The following is a 17,424-nucleotide window of genomic DNA, read 5'->3' as shown; positions in this document are numbered from 1 at the left end:
ACGTCAGCTTACAGCAACGTCAGCCGTTGTTAACCCACCCACTGGACCCGGCGCCATGTTGGGGTTGAGTTTGTTGTTGGTTCTCCTCCTCGCTCCGAGATTTTTTTTTTTCGGTTTTTCTCCCTCCACAAAAAACAACACTTCTAAATTCCAATTCGATCAGGATTACACAGCCCCACAAGCCTTTAGCGTTTAAACACTACAGTGTTTAAATGAAGATAATTTATTTTATTTTTATTTTTTTGCAACAAAGTTTAAGAACACGCAACAACAACAGCAAAGGACAACAAATAAAGTTCTGCATGTCAAAATGAATTTTATTCATGTATTTGCTTAAAATATCAAAACAGGATTCACTTTTTTACCGACAGGAATCCTTCTGTCAGATATTTAAATAAAAAAGAAAAAAGAACATACCACATATTAGAACTCGGAGGTAACTGGCCAAAAAAGTGAAACTGCACTAAAAATAACCGATTTTTTAAATGGCACTTTCTTTGCAAAATCGATAATTGTCACTTGAAAGTGTTTTGAGATGAAGCTTGTCAAAATTGCAGCATTCAAAGCGAAACAGGACAAAGTTAAGGTCCTTTTGACATAGTAAATGATTTAGATAGTAAATCTTAAAGTCAGAGATAAATCATAATGAAGATGAAGTGTTCAACAATGACACGAGCATGGGACAAAGAAAAAAATGAGTCCCCGAAGAGAATCGAACCCATGGCCTCCCTGAGTTACCAGTTGGGCGCTCTAACCAACTGAACTACGAAAGACAAATAAAGTGAATAATGAAGATCTCTTTTATTCACATTTGATGATTTCGACACTGCTGATCCCAGCAGTATGCAGGATGCGTGTCACATACCAACCAAGTAAATGGCCCAGCTCACCATGAGTCTCTCGTAGCTCAGTTGGTTAGAGCGCCCAACCGGTATCTGGGAGGCCATGGGTTTGGTTCCGTGGACCCAGAATTTTTCTTTGTCTCATGCTCGTGTCATTGTTGAACAATTCATCTTCATCTTTTTGACATACTTATGGCAACTTCTGACTTACAACCTTGCTTTTTTTATAGCAAATTCAATAAGAAAAGCAATCGTGTTTCGTTTGGCTCTTTGGAGGACAATCTGCTACACTGCAGGTATCGCATTTACGTCAAATGCGCGTAATCGAACATTTTATAAAAGCAAAAATTGTATGTCTACTTTTTAAAGTAACAAGAACAATGTCCGATGTAAGCTTCCATTGTTTTCCTACAGCAACATGTTCAAAAGCAGAAGCTGAAATGTCCTTAGCACATCTTTCGCCTTCTTGATCAGGAATACGCTTACTAACTAGGATGAAAAGAGTGGGGAGGGGAGGGTATATCTCAGCATATGGTTGTCCACTAGTCGTTTCTTTTTGTGTGTGTGTGTGTCCCGGGACTCAAAGACTGAAAGTACTCGCCTAAGAATACCTCATCTTATAATTAATTCAACTCCCATGTGGAGTTATCGACGCTATATAAATATATAAATGAGCCAGTTCTTTACTTCTCTGATATTAAACCGATATAAACTGCTTTTTTGTCCTTGGCGTTTTTGTTGTTGTCCTCTTTTAAACCATCACTCCGCTTCCGCCAGTTTTGGGTGAATCTTTATACGAACCAACATACACAAGCCTAGAGTGTTCTGGTTTTTCATTATCTTCTCTTCGTTCGCTTTCTTGTAGTCCAATCCCGCTCTCGTCGTTTCCTCCCTTTCTTTCTCTGAGTCGTTTTCTGTGACGATACCAGCACCACAAACTCATCGCAATAAATACAACAGCAATCAGCACCAGGCCAGCAATGAGCAGGAATTTCTTCCAAGTCGCTAAAAAAAAATAAAAATCAATAAATAATGAGTTATTGATTTGTAAAGGATTGAAACCTAAACGAAAGGTCTCGTTGAGTGCTGCTGTAGCCGCTAGGTAGCTCTCAAAAGCGCCGTGGCATGTCTACGGTATTAAAAGACTCTGCCAGCAAGTCATATGTCACACCTTCGTTACCCTGGTGATGCAGCAGTGTAGCTGAGTGGCATATGCAATATGCGCTCCAGCGCTTTTCAATATCTTGAACCCGTGGCAAAGGGAAGAAAACCCCAAAAGAAAAACCCAGGTCTTGCAGTTTCGGTCATGCGGCCAACCCTCCGCCCCGTCCAAAAATATCGATTTCGGAAACCAGTTTTTGCTGTATGACGGTTTCAAATGTCTCTTCCAGAGTTACCACAGGCGACCCAAGCTCACGATGTGAGGAGTTCAAAATAATACTCTCTTGAAATACGCGAAACGTGAGTCACGTTAAGTTTCTCGTATTTCAAAAGAGTATTATTTCAACTCTTCACATCGTGAGCTTGGGCCGCCTGTGGGGTTACTGTCGCTTGCATCTAAGCATGAACACTCGCCGCCGAAACATGATCTAACTGGGTATTAAACGTGACATGATTCGTCATCAAACATTGACGTTTAGCAGACCAACGGCAACGGCAACTTTCGCACTCAAAATAATCACCATAAACATTGAGAACGGACGAAACTTTACACTAGAAGTGATTCAAGTGAACCCACAAATGCATATCGACACAGATCAGGATCAATTCTTCGTTAGAAGTCGCTATATCCAATCCTTCCGCCATTTCGAACTTTCGTGTTGAACTTTCGGTTCGAAAGTTGCCGTTACGGTCTGCCAAACTTCAAAGTTTGATGACGAATCATGTCACGTTTAACACCCAATTAGATCATGTTTCGACGGCGAGTGTTGACGCTTAGATGCATGCGACGGTAAGTCTTACAAGAAGAATGGTTACACTAGGAATTATTTAAGCAACACGCACTTCTACCAAATATGACTACGATCGCTTGCCTCTGTTTACTCATCTTCGATTTTCAACTATAAACCCTGTACACCATGCTGTATTATATCGTGTACGTAGACCATTTTTTTCAAAACCAGGGTAGTTTTCCCATGCCTACGGGAGGACACCCCAAAAGAAAAAAAAAAAAACAGGCCTTCCAGGTTCGGGGTTGGGCATGGGGCCAATCCTCCATCCCATGAAAAGATATCAATTACGGAAACCAGTTTTGGCCCGTATCCCCTAGCTACCTGGAAGAGAGGAACTAAACTAACTGCTGAATTACAAGTGGCGCACGGGCTTAGAAATAGAGAGCACGAAAACCAATTTTAATTGTTTTTTTTATTTCGTCTTTTTGTCAAACTGACTAGTTACAAGTTATTTTTTTTTTTAACAAAGAATAGACTGTTTCTGTCCTTGTGCGCTAAAATTCAGCGTAAACTCTTCTATTTTCCCTAAGAAACATAACAACATCATGAAATAGCTTACCAGGTTTACGTTTGCTCGGTGTTGGCTTCTTATTTTTTGAAACCGTCCCCGTTGGCTGGGATGAGATTAAGACATCGATCACTGAAAATAACATTATTACATCAAGTTGGTTTATCAGGCCGGCACGTCTTCAAGAGGTGTCTTTTTATTGTCGCTAGTTTAATTATACTCCTTTTAAAAAAATTAACTTGTAACTTAAGTTCGTTTGACAAAGATACGTTTTTGCGAAACAGGAAAAAAAAAAAGATTGGCCTACTCAGTGGCGACTTCATAGTAAAAGTAATACAATGTAATACCTGTTGATGGGCTTGAGGTCGAGGGTGGTTTGGCGCTTGTGAAAACATCGGAGATATTACTTCGCGGATCTGTAATCGTTCCATAGAGAATCAAAGACCAGCTATAAAGCGTACCTAGAAAGCAAAGGGAAAACACATTACAGTGAAACACAGGGGTGAAGAGAAGTATTAAATTATCTTGTAAATAATGCAGTAAACTTACCTTATAAATAATGCTTGTGTATATCTTGTAAATATGTGTACAGTAGCTCTGTTTTTCATGTACTAAGTAGATCTTGTTTATTTATTTATTTATTTATTTGCTTTTTTGTTTTTCTCTCTCTTAAAGTGTAATGTAATGTAATGTTGTATGTCGTTTGAATAAAGATGCATTAAAAAAGTATTTTACTGTAATTTGTACACGACTTAGCTTGCTATGGATGAAAACGGTTACTTTCTATAAACAAACTGTTATTTTTCCGAAGTTGGAAAGCTTACTTCGCTCAAGAGGCATATGTTTTGGTTTGTAATTAAATTACTGTTAATTATGTGTGGTGATGAGAGATTACCTATTTTGAGATTAGAGTAAAATAAATGGAGTTTATATTTACCTGTACTTGGGTTTTTGGGGTCAAAATCTCCAACAATCAACTCCCATTTTCCTATGGGACTCTCACTCCAGTTATACAGGGTTGTAATGATCCAGTTTGTCAGGTTTTTGTATCCCGTAAGGTTGTCGATGAAGCGTTTTCGAGTCAGTGGAGATATTGTACCACTTGGTGCCTTCAACTGCAGCGACAAGTCTCCTCGACGCGTGAAATCAAGATTAACTTTGACTTACACGTGCTCTAGGAATTTTATTGCACAGTTCCCATATGTTACTGAAAAAACTTCATCCTGAACTGAGATGGGTCTGTACATGTAATCGAAGAACAGTTTGTTAATCAAATTGAATTAAATCGGCGTTTTTTTCACTAATTGGGGGAGCAGGGATGGTGCAGTGGCAATAGCAGTTGCCTACTACCAATGTTACCCGGGTTTGATTCCTGGACCTTTCGTCATATGTTGGTTGAGTTTGTTGTTGGTTCTCGTCCTTGCTCCGAGGGTTTTTTCTCCGGGTTCTCCGGTTTTCCTCCCTCCACAAAGACCAACACTTCTAAATTCCATTTCGTTCAGGATCCTCCCAATCGAATTGGAATTTAGAAGTGTTGAGGGCACAGATTCGTCAGTGGCAAGTCTGTTAAGTGCAACCATTGTAAAATAATGTTCATCTAGTGAAGAAATTATTCAACATGACTCGAGCGTGGGACAAAGAAAAAATCTGAGTCTTCGACGGGAATCGAACCCATGGCCTCCCAGAATACCGATTGGGCGCTCTAACCAACTGAGCTACGAGAGACTCGTTGTGAGCCAGACTCGTTGTGGCCCAGCTCACAACGAGTCTCACGTAGCTCAGTTGGTTAGAGCGCCCAACCGGTATTCTGGGAGGCCATGGGTTCGATTCCCGTCGGGGACTCAGATTTTTTCTTTGTCCCATGCTCGAGTCATGTTGAATAATTTCTTCACTATTTATCACCGAGCTTGAAATTTACCATCTTTATTATTTACTACACATTTGATGATTTCTACATTGCTGATCCTAGCAGTATGCAGGACGCGTGTCACATATCAACCTAGTAAATGGCCCAGCTCTCAACGAGTCTCTCGTAGGTCAGTTGGTTAGAGCGCCCAACCGGTATCTGGGAGGCCATGGGTTCGATTCCCGTCGGGGACTCAGATTTTTTTCTTTGTCCCACGCTCGAGTCATGTTGAATAATTTCTTCACTATTTATCACCGAGCTTGATTGAAATTTACCATCTTTATTATTTACTAATGTTCATCTACTTAAGTAAACTGTTCAATATGTTTTTAAAGTAATGGAAAGAAAAAAAATAGGGAGGTGAGAAACTTAAATTTTAAATTGTTCATAAATTTTGGGCAGTTTCTCTCACTTAAAGTTTCATGCAGTCTCAAAAATACAGTGCAAGCACCCTAAAAATATAGTAAAAATATAGTGCAAGCACCCATGTAATATAAAGGGCATTTATGGAGAAGGAAAGGAAGGGGAATTAGTGGAAAAAACATGTAAATATAGTTTAAATGAAGATGGGGAAATTAACCATTTATTAGCTGACAATTGATAGATGGACGTCAAAAGAGGCCAATCCCAAAGTGTTCCTATGTGGATTCTATGCATCCCTTTTCCTATTTTATTTCTCTCCTTACTTTCACTCAATTTCAACTATAGTCATAAAAATGTTTTGGTTCAGGCATGAAAATTATCAGCACAACTATAAAGCCTTTGACATCCATGTCCCTACAATTTTGGACATGTCCTCTTACTTGTTTTCATCGCCGCCTTTTATCTCACATCTCAATTGCCGAGGTACTGGTTTCCAGTCCCTTGCTAGGCTCGCCATCTTTGCAGCGTCCATAAGCCCGAAGCCATAAAACTTGCTGACGTGTAAACCGGCTTTATTTTGCACCCAGTGGCCTCGTTTCAGTGGGGTTCCTGTGATTCCTGGGATCCCTGGTGCTGATCTTGCGCTGTTAACTATCACGTGTTGTACGTCACGCCATGTCAAGTAAGGGCTGTAAGAGCAATAAAACTCAGCAAATGTTTGCGAAACACGTGCAAAGACACGCCCTTATAAAGCCGTCCCGTCTGTTGTAACTTCTTACTACCTGTTTTGTAACCAGTCTCATGTATTGCTGGCCTAGTGGTTAGCGCACTAGATTACCGTTTGAGCAGTCCGGCTTAGAGTCCTAGCCAGGTTCATTACGTTATACACTTAGGCAGGACACGAGACACGACATAATGATCTCTTACTCCATTTAAGTAACTGCCTAGGAAGTGGTGAAAATGTCGGCCTTATAAAACCCTCCTAGCGGGTAATGTACGCTGGTTAAAATCGACTTTCTCCCCTGTTACTCATAGTAAGGCATGAATATTAAATAAAAGCCTTACTTTGCTTGCAGGGTCAGTGCAATCAGGCCTGACGCCATGGCGGTAGCCGCTGAAGTTGCTCCAAAATCATCAACGCATCCTGTATGATTGTCAGCGGTTATCTGCATTAATTGAAACAGATGTTGGTAAACAAAATTAAAGAACACACAGGTCTCAGCCTGGCCGTCTGGGAAAGCGATGAAGGAGTTCGTCGGTCTGCCACATATTTCTACACAAATGATACTTTTCAAACTTCATTTTAAGACCATTGATGTCTAAATGTCAATTATTATTTCAAGCGGTTTGCACGAATAGAAGTTGCTGGGTGGCAAATTTTGCTATCCAACAAACCATTCCTTCAAACTTTCAAACCAACATAGAATCTTGCACTTAAACTCCAGTGGCCTCAAAATTGGCAAACGTTAGCTTCATTCCACGACTATTTGTTACTATTGACAAGGTCACATGACAAGGCCCATATCGTTGTACTCACGACTTTTCCAATCCCTATGAAAGTGTCAGCACTGTACGCAGTGGCCATGATCCCAGGGCACTCTTCTGCGTAGCTTGGATTGGATCCATCCGGGTTCACACCGTTGATAGCGATGGTATAAATACTGTTAACATATCCATTATACGCACAGCTATCGCCTGTTATACCGCCATTTCCAGCCGCAAAAGTGTAGATGGCGCCCAGACCTCCACGACCCTGGAATAAAGCGAAACATGTGAGATGAACGTAATTCCCTGTTTTTTTTTTTTTTTTTTTTTTTTTTTTGGGGGGGGGGGGGGTGGGGGTACTCTGTATATTTTAGGAGGGGGTGTGCTACTGGCACTCTGAAACCCTCACCCTATGCCAGCCACGTTCAGCTGATTTTGCAACCCTAAAGTACATGTATTATACTAGACTATGGGACATGCGGTGGTCTAATGGTTAGCTCTGGCCGGGGTCATTATGTTGTGTTCTTGGGCAAGGCACTTTACTCTCATAGTGCCTCACTCCTTGAATAGCAGCGAATTTAATGCTGGGGGTGGGGGGACGTAACCCTGCGATTGACTACCATCCCATCCAGAGGGGCGTAGAAACACTCCTAATTGCTTAATGCTATGGAAACTGGAATAAGCTCCGGCTGTATGTACCACTTGGCTCCACGCAGACTTTACCTACATGTATATGCATGTACTAGACTAGACACGGAAATTCCCTACCCTATCCCAGACGTGTTTTTTTTAAACTGTGCCACGATAAGTGTTTTTTAATGAAAAACCATCTGTCAACAACGTTGGCACGATTATGTTATTTTTATTTTAGGAAATCCTCTTTCTATTCCAAATTTGTATTCCTATACTGGTCTTATTAATTTTTCATACCACTGATCAGTTTCCTGGCAAATGATACCCTATTCTAGACCAGAACTGTTCCCCCTGATTTCTATACCCTATCCCAGACATAACTGCCTAAAAAAATCAGTGGCACACACCAAAAAAGCTTATATATGAGAGTAAAGTTGGATAACACATCAATAATGTTAGGAACAAAACGCATGGCCGTTGTCTACGAGTTTTCCAACCACATTGTTACTAAGACTCGTGACATGAAGTTGAGACCATTACACACAGTACCTTTTCTATGCCAAATTCTAGAGCTTCAGTAGTCAGTGGTCCAGGCCCCTCCACTTGCCAGGCCATGTCACCAGGCCCCCAGCTGTTAGAGTAAATGTCAATACTGTATATTTCATGAATAAGCGCCTTGGACTCTGTTGCATCAGTTGACTTGATATCGTCATCAAAAAGGCGAATACCTAAGACAAGAAAAAAAAGACTTCAGATCAATAAAACTGGTCAGTAATTTACATGTAAATATTGACCCAATAAGTAGCGTCATACATCTACATGTACATGTATATTGTAACACCTAAGAATGTCGATTTTTGAAAACAAATGGGGGTCCACAGAATAACTAAATTCACATACTTTTAATAATTTAATAAATGAAAATAATACTCTTCACAATTTAAACTTTAATGACTAAAAAAACTGAATTCAAACAAACTAACCTGCAATTTTAGCATTGTATGCCAGCCCTACACCACATAAATTATTATTTGCTAAACCTGCTATCACACCAGCACACATGTTGCCATGACTCCAAAATAATTAAAAATATGAATGGCAATGTTTCAGGTCATTAACACATTAAAGCAAAACTAGCCTTATGCCCTTAGCCTTATTATCATATCAAATAAATTGCTTTCCTATAGAGGCTAATCTTGATGGTTTTATAGTGATCAAGGGTTTTGGGGTGGCGGGGATGTAGGGCATGTCGACCCATTGCACGGTCACCCCAAATTAAGTTACATGTACATTGCCCCAATCCAGCTCAGGCTGTTGCTTTTTTTCCTTACACATTAGTTCTGCAAGATATAAGGTACATGTATTTCAAACACTGGAAGACTTCACTCAAGTTAGGGGTTGACTGAACTTATTTAGGGGCGACATGACTTTAGAGTTTGGGGCAACGTGAAAAGGGGGCGACATACGTGTAACTTGGGGCGACCGTGCAATGAAGGAAGGGGGTGCTAATGGTAATTATGCTAGCTGTAATTACAACTGACTTGCATCTAATTTCCTTTTAAAAAAACACTTGGACTGAGGGAACATTTTTTTTTTCAGTTTCATAAATTTTAAGTACTACGGTAATTCATAATAACAGTTGCGCAATTAATATAGGCCACAAAGCTAAAAAAAAAAACAATTAAATAGTAGAAGCCCAGTAACTTATTAAAATTGAACTCTGAAGGGAAACAAAAACAATTTTTGTGATCTGTTCATTGGTCTAATAAATGACGTTAGAAGAACTGGAATTCGAGTTTCAGCCGAGAATAATTTTGACCAAAATTTTCATCAAGTTAGAGTTAGCAAAGTTTCAAGTTATCCAAGTTTGAATTAACCGAGTTAAAATGACTGAAACGTGGGGTTAAATCCAAAGGAAATGGAAGTTAGTTCAAGTTAAAAATGTAGCTGAGTTTTTAAAGTATCCAAGTTTGAGCCACTGGGGCTCTACTGTATTCTATGGCCACTCACCCTGATACTAGTTTACCAAAAGGAACTGATCCTCCATCCACATAATCATAACTTGCATTAGAATTCTGAAAAAGAACATGGAAAGTATATAATTTTAAAAAATATTGTTACTATTACTACTTATAATAACAATTAATATTTATTAGAATTAATTTCATTTTTAAAAATGTTAATGAAATATCTTGACACCAGCCATACCTAAGTGTTTTGTAGAAAATGATGAAAAAAGACTCAAATAAATAAACTTACTGTGAAATCGCTTCACTTATGATGTAACAAACATGTAAAAAATATATGAACTACATTTCGCCTAGCTGCTAACTGAATTATTTTAAGAGATGCCAATGGACTTCAAGTGGGATTCCAAGGAGGTGGAAATACAGGGAGAAATTGGCAAATTATTTTGGAATTTTGTTTAAAAAATCCATAATACTTAATGACACATTAAGAAAATTTACCACTAAGAAGTGGGAATTCCTGAGAAATTATGGGAGGGAATTAGGAATAAAAGGCATGGGATCGTGAAGACTAGACCCCATGTCTCCCCTCCCAGTATACATGCAAGGACTCAGGGGAACAGAAATGTATAAGGTAGGAAAAGTAAAGATGCTGACAGACCTTAAAATGTACGTGGATTTTATTACTTCTGCCAAAACACTCAAGAACCAAAATGTAACGAGTGTAATTAAAAGACTGTTGGAGATCAGCAATTCATCTGGAATTATACATCTGCAATCACATGCTACCTGTAGTCATTTATGGAGCAATACTGTATAATATTATTAAAAATGATCAAAGCCAATTACATAGTTAGTTATTAGTTCAGGATGGCTGCCATCGACTCCGTCATCAACTACTGCCACCAGAATTCCTTTTCCTGTGTAATTTGCTGCCCATGCAGGGATGATATTAAATGTTGGTTCACTGGATCCATCACGTCTCTCCTAAGCAATGATAATAAATAAAGATTGATTTAATTAAAATGGGAGGAAAATGCAATTCTGCAGTGCAGTTACTGTACAGACCTGTACATGTAAATTCACCTCAAAATATTTGTTAAGGACGATTTACACAGTACAATTTCGTTGCAGGCCTACGACACGAATTGTGTTGTGTGAATCAAACCTACAACTTACTTCCGACTGTCATAGGCGTGTCACAAGCTTGTTGCATGCGACATAATCGTACTGTGTAAATCAGCCTTTAGAAAGTTGCCTTTATCTAACAAATAAATAAACTCAATCAATCATCAAGTTGATAGACATTAACAGTTGAACCTCCACTAACACCAATAATCTAGCTAGTAGCACAGTCGTGCAATCAAATTCTGAGTATAGATATTTGTATTAAGTTTATTTGGTTTTTGTAACATGATCACTTTGTTTTGTTTATCGAATCTTTCAGTTGTTTCTCTTCCCTCCGGCTCCCAACCTGGGGACTTTCTTCAAGCCCTCAGGGGCATCCAGTTGTTTTCTATCAAATGCCCAAGCCAGATTCCTGACTTATTTTGTCTGCTGTGTTAAGTGAGAGGGGTGCGGCAGGGATAATTATTTGGCAGGATAAAATGGGATTAAATCTGATCTAATTCAAAGTGAACTATGACTTACAATGTACCACTGATCCTTAAACATGGGGTCTTTACGTTTTGCAGAGAACAGTTGATACTTTTTCTCCTTCTGATGCATAAACCATTCAACCTGAAATGATAATGTTTATAAATATATAATTTGTAATAAATAGACGCATTTCACTAATTGAATTGAGTGTAAGTGGCCCTGAGGGACCTAACGATTAGTGTAATCGAACTGTACGTGTTGATTGAGACTGCCTGGGTTCAAGCTACATGTACATGTACTGCAGGGAGATGTTGTTATTGTTTTTATCTCTCTAGGTAAAAATAAGGTTAGATTTCTGCCACACATCGCAATCCGGTCTTCATTCCTCCCTGGTTTACATTGTAGTTTTACCATCAATTGAAGGGGCAAGCGCAAGAAACGCACTTTGAGTTTTGGCCAAATTGAAATTTGTCACAAACAACTCCAAATTTCGCACGCAAGTTCGTTTACGTGTGCTCAACACTGCCCTGTATTTAATTTTGCTGGTCTTTCCTTCGTTTTCGAAAAATTACACATGCAAAAGACAAGGTTTTTGCTCGCGCGGTGCCTTTTGTCTTTTCTTTTACAAACGATAAACAAACGAAACCTTTTGTTTCTCAAAACGATGAAGTCAGCTAAATTTTTAGGGTTACAGTCCTAGCCCTAACGCAAAAGGTAACCCCAAGGCCTTAGGGTCGGGGTTAGAGTTTCAGATTAGGGTTACAGACTTAGCCCTAACGCAAAAGCCTAGCCCTAACGTAAAAAAAAAAAAAAAAGCTTAACCCTAACCCCAAGGGATTAGGGTTAAGCCGTTTCAAGTTAAGTTTAGGATCAGAGTCAGCCTCAACCTTTAGATCCCGCTTTTAATGCAGTAAGCTTTCACGCCAGTTTGCTTGCAGCTAGCTTTTTCTGCAGTCTGCTTGCGGTTAGCTATTTTCTGTTGTTTCGGGCAAGACTATTTTACTCTGTTACCGTTAGCTGTAATTTGCCGAGGTGAAAGTGAAATAAAGACTGTTTGTTGATTGAATACGTTTGCTCGTGTTGTCACATTATACTAGTTTTGCTTTCAGTTAAGTGCCACCGGCTTGCTCTCACTTCTATCTCCACTCCTTACATCATCACACATCTACAAAATCCCGCGAAAACAAGATAAACTAAGGCACGAATCGATTGATTGATTTATTGATTGATGAATATTTAATGAGGCACAGAAAAAATTTTGCGAAGGGAAGGTGCCCTGCGGAACATATAAAGAACTTTTTAAAGTCTAAAACCAGGTCACTTCTCGGCAACTTTGTCGCGGCAGCACCCAAGCGGATCCTGCAAAACTCGCGTTGACGAAGTTCCCGGCAAGAAACCTCTTGTTTTAGGCTTTCTATGCGGCCAGGCTCAAAACTACCTTGGTTTGTGCAACGTTTTTTCCGAAGCGCTAAACAGCGCTGTTGTACAAAACAAAGGCAGAAACATCACTCAGTTCTTCGAGCGATGCTGTAAACTTACGGGTATTCAGACTTAATGATGTCCTTCAACCACCTGGCAGCCGCACTTACGCTAAAACTAACCAAAGGCTTTGATTTTCAGGAACAAACGGCCATTTTTTTCTATTTCCTCTCACGTGACACCTATCAGGTGACATCGCGTCACAATGTGTTGTCCAGTCCTTTTCTTAAAGCGAATCCTCAATATGGCGGCTAGAAACTAAAAAAGCATGGCTCTGACACGTTTTTCAACCTCCCCGGACAGTGAAATAACGCTAGAAGGAAAGATTTACACGCGATGTGTCGAGAAACTCATACTGCTGGCTGACTGTGGAGAACGTAAGCTTTGCAAAATGCCTTTGTTCTTTGCATACGTAATTTCTAAAAAACGAAGCTAGACCCAGCGAATTTGAATACAGATCAATGTTAAGCACACGTAAACGAACTTGCGTGCGAAATTTGGAGTTGTTTGTGACAATTTTCAATTTGGCCAAAACTCAAAGTGCGTTTCTTGCGCTTGCCCCTTCAATTGTAGTTTTAATTACATTGCATCTACTGTACAGAACATGTACCATATTTATTTAATTAAACGTCATGGTGTTTATTTGATTTGAGTGCACCCTTTATTCCAGGGCGGTGTTTATTAAAGGGGGTGTTTAATCAAATAGAAACGGTATTTTAAGGATGTTCATGTGAATCGTTTATGCGCATCCTTACTGCGCACGTAATTCATGTTGCAACGTCAAGCCACATAATGCACGAGCGTGTGCGTGCTGAGAAAACTTCCTAAACACATATCGGGTAGGTAGCTGCTGTGTTAACTTCGCTTGTAGTTTCCTTTCTTAAATGATCGGTGACCCCCACTTTTTTCAGGATATATAACCTTTTAAAATAAATCTCTACCAACTGCATGACAAAAAATGGGCCAAATTTGAATGTTGGAAGTATGATATTGTTTTATTATTTTCTCTTCTCGCACGCAACCAAATCATTCACATTTTGCAGTCTCAAATGTTCGCAAATGCAGTTCCTAAAGACTAAGCGACCTCAAAAGTGAAATATTTTTTGTTCAATAGACCCACTTGAATAAGATCAGATAAAGAAAGTTGGCCTGCATCATTTCATTTAAAATATTTTGTTGCCAGAAGTCCCTAAGGTCACATCAAGTGACGAAGTCAAATTTATCCATTCAAATAAGTATGGCGTACGGTCCCCGCCAAAATTCATTGTTTGGATTTTAACTTCATCATTAAAATTTTCAACTTCAACAATTAAATGTTATATCTCAATTCAAACTTTTACACCCTTCTTTCAGATTTCACATTATTGGAGATGTGTTGTACACTAATCTTTCCGTTTTCTAACTCAACGTTTGTACTTGAACTTACTCGCTGTACATTTTTAACTCACGTAGAAATTTTCAACTCGACTTTAATTTTTGTTTACGCTTCAGTGATCATTGGTCGAGACAATAAGCCTTTGTCAGGGAGGGAGGAGAGGGGAATAGACCTCCTCCCCAGGCTCTTTCAGCCTAAATCCTATCAAGACGGTGATTATAGTAGAATTTTGCTTCGATTGGAGTACTTAAATCGTACTCTTATAAATTCTGGGGAATTGCCCGATTCCATCGTGGCTGGTATAGAATCCGCTATAGCATGTTAATCGAGTGGCGATAGCAATCGAGCGTTCCTACATACAGGACAGACTAGTACTGTTCATTCACTGGTCGCAAAGGTCGCCTTCCTTTTAATGTATCGGAGGATCAACTGATTTTCCTGGTAGATAATTGGTTTACAGTACCTAAAATCAGTGAGCTATTGGGAATTTTAAAAAGGACGGTGGAAAGGGGGATATCTATGTTTGGAATCAGGATATCAAGTGAGCTATTAGGTTCTTGGTCTTGTCACAGTTTTTACTAGGTTGATGGCGTTAGTTTACGTTTCCGCTCCCCAGTTGTTTTTTGTCGTTGTTGTCGTCGCCCAACTAGCGATTAGCTGAGTTTGTTAAATATGTTTGCAGCGGCCATTTTGTATACGTTGCTGTCGTACCTTTGCAAGACCAGCATGGCGGACATCAAAGTCTGAAATGTAGTTTAAAATGTAGTAAAAATCCCATCGGAAACAATTGAGTCCAAAAAATTACTATAAGGTACATGTATATGTGATAAACATCCATGGTGAAAGATGTTGTAGTAGTATTTAAGTCTTTGGAGGCTACAAATATCAGTAAAAACCATATTTTTTTCTATCACAACGTAGTGAAAACTTTGACAAGACCAAGAACCTAACAGCTCACTTGATATCCTGATTCCAAACATAGATATCCTTTCCACCGTCCTTTTTGAAATTCCCAATAGCTCACTGATTGTAGGTACTGTAAACCCATTAATTATCTACCAGCAAAATCAGTTGATCCTCCGATACATTAAAAGGAGGGCGACCTTTTCGACCAGTTAATGAACGGTCTGTCCTGTATGTAGGAACGCTCGATTGCTGTGCACTCGATTAACATGCTATGGCAGTTGTGGCAATTCCCCAGAATTTATAAGAGTACGATTTAAATACTCCAATCAAAGCAACATTCTACTATAATCACCGTCCTGGCAGGAATGTAGCGGAAAGAGCCTGGAGAGTAGGTCTATCCCTCTCATCTCCCTCCCCGACAAAGGCTTAATGTCTCGACCAATGATCACTGAAGCGTAAACAAAAATTAAAAAGTCGAGTTCAAAATTTAATGAAATGTACAGCGAGCAAGGTCAAGTACAAACATTGAGTTAAAAACACATCTCCAATAATGTGAAATCTGAAAGAAGGGTGTAAAATTTTGAATTGAGACGTATAATTCACTCGCAAAGACCATTTGATACCCCTAATGATGAAGTTAAAATCCAAACAGTGGAATTTTGGCAGGGATCGTACGCCATAAATAAGCGCCTTCTTTCAAATATTGTATCTCGGATACGAATGTGGGTGACCCCGATTTTCTTTGACATTTCTGACATAAGTAACTTGTAAACTAGCAGTAATTGCAATGTTAGAAGATTTTCACGCGGACGTCCTTAAATGACAGTCACTGTAATTGTAAAATTTGAATGACTCTGCACAGTGAATATCATCAGGCACTGCAGTCTTACCTTTGAATCTAAATCCAGCTTTCTGTCGACTTCAGATGCTAACTGAGTCTTTACTGACCTTTTCTTTAGTTCAGGTTTTTTAAAGACATGATAGTCCTTAAACAGCTGAAAGTAAATTGTAAAGTTTTACTAGAAGTTGTCTTAAGCAATATGTACCTACAGTGTAGATCTTCTTGAAATATTTGCCTTGAGTTTACTTCAGCTTTCCCGACAATTCAACAAGGATAGGTCCCTTTTAAACATTTTTAATCGATTTTTTTGTCTTTCAAATTGATTGAGACTTAAGTTTCAATGTACATATAGTTTTAAAATTCCAGGGTTGATTTTCTGGACCGGTCAATTCATGCAATCGGAAAGACGGTTATAAAGCAAAAATGTGATGAAATCTGCGTTTGTAGAAACTAGCTACAAATATTGAAGATTCGGTTGCACTCACTTGTTTGTCGTAAGAGAAACCATATTTGAGGGCTAGCTTCACTGCTTCTTGCTGGCCGCCACGAACTTTCACGGCCCAGTTATTGGTGTAAATGTCTTTCGCAAAAATTTCGTTTCCACTGAAGAGTATTACATGTATCAACAGAACATACGAAGAAAACGCCGCCATCAAACTTCCGCCATATTCTCTCACTCCATGTTTACAACATTGTGCTGAGTGACCTGGCTATATCGAGGTTCAATGCTAATGAGGTCCTGGTGACGAGGAACGAAATTATTACTTCCGGTCATTCCTTCATTGTTTGATGTGGTAATTCTCTATCTAGCCATGATCTAGCTGATCCGTAAATCTACTACAAAAGAAATAACCGTAAAAAGACAAAAAATGCTAGACTGAGAGTACTAGTCTTTCTTGCATCCTCCAAAAATAATGAATAAATAAATATAATCGCAAAGAAACTGGGTACTTTAGTATTAATGTTGTTTTCTCTGCTTCAGCAAAACATGAACCGAGGAACTGGGAAAACGTGACCGGAATATTTTAATTATTTTGTTTGTGACAAGAAAATGTTTTCTGCTTGAGACTAATGTGACTAATTTTAGACGCTGTACATGGAGGTAATCAACAGATCCGGCAGTGCTGAAGCTAGAGGACCAATCGCAGCATGCGCTTTAGAAGTCTTTTGCAGATAATCTCTTGTTCTGCTTTTGGTTTGATTACGTCACGACAACGCTGCGTAAGCTTATATTCTGTTTCTGTTGTCAGTTATCATATTGGGCAGGGGTAGGTAGGGTCTTCCTTAAATAAGCTCTACATGTATTTACGGCGCCAAAGGGTGTGTTTTTTCAAGGCGTTTTGGTGTAAAAAGGGGTTTGAGGTGAAAAGGTGTAAAATAAACCACGATTAACCGCATGTTCTATAGATCATGGCAGTCGCCAAGACATGCTTACATTTTTTATGCGTTCTCAAGAATTGCAGTTTGCTAACTGTCATCTTGCGAGACATTGCGTGACCGGTGCTTTGTCACAGATGACGCAACTTGAAAGTGCACTTTAGTTGGCTTTTATTTTGAACGTTCCCTTG

General features: G+C 39.2%; 1 pseudogene across 1 annotated transcript; it reads right to left on the bottom strand.

Annotated features, from left to right (window-relative positions):
- Positions 1 to 1,405: 1,405 nt before the first annotated feature.
- LOC144664672 (proprotein convertase subtilisin/kexin type 4-like) lies at positions 1,406 to 16,665 on the bottom strand (annotated as a pseudogene). Its single transcript, XR_013572837.1, has 14 exons — positions 16,342 to 16,665; positions 15,906 to 16,010; positions 11,307 to 11,396; positions 10,506 to 10,643; positions 9,700 to 9,764; positions 8,673 to 8,761; positions 8,239 to 8,417; positions 7,109 to 7,324; positions 6,637 to 6,737; positions 6,012 to 6,260; positions 4,240 to 4,541; positions 3,650 to 3,763; positions 3,354 to 3,434; positions 1,406 to 1,847 (listed from the first exon to the last, which is right to left on the bottom strand). The product of XR_013572837.1 is annotated as a proprotein convertase subtilisin/kexin type 4-like (transcript).
- Positions 16,666 to 17,424: the final 759 nt, after the last annotated feature.

This window comes from Oculina patagonica, chromosome 9 (genome assembly GCF_052425735.1).
Source record: "Oculina patagonica isolate OP01 chromosome 9, crgOcupat, whole genome shotgun sequence".
Lineage (NCBI taxonomy): Eukaryota > Metazoa > Cnidaria > Anthozoa > Scleractinia > Oculinidae > Oculina > Oculina patagonica.
Note: the sequence above shows the minus strand (reverse complement) of the source record. Positions and strands in the feature narration are given on the sequence as shown.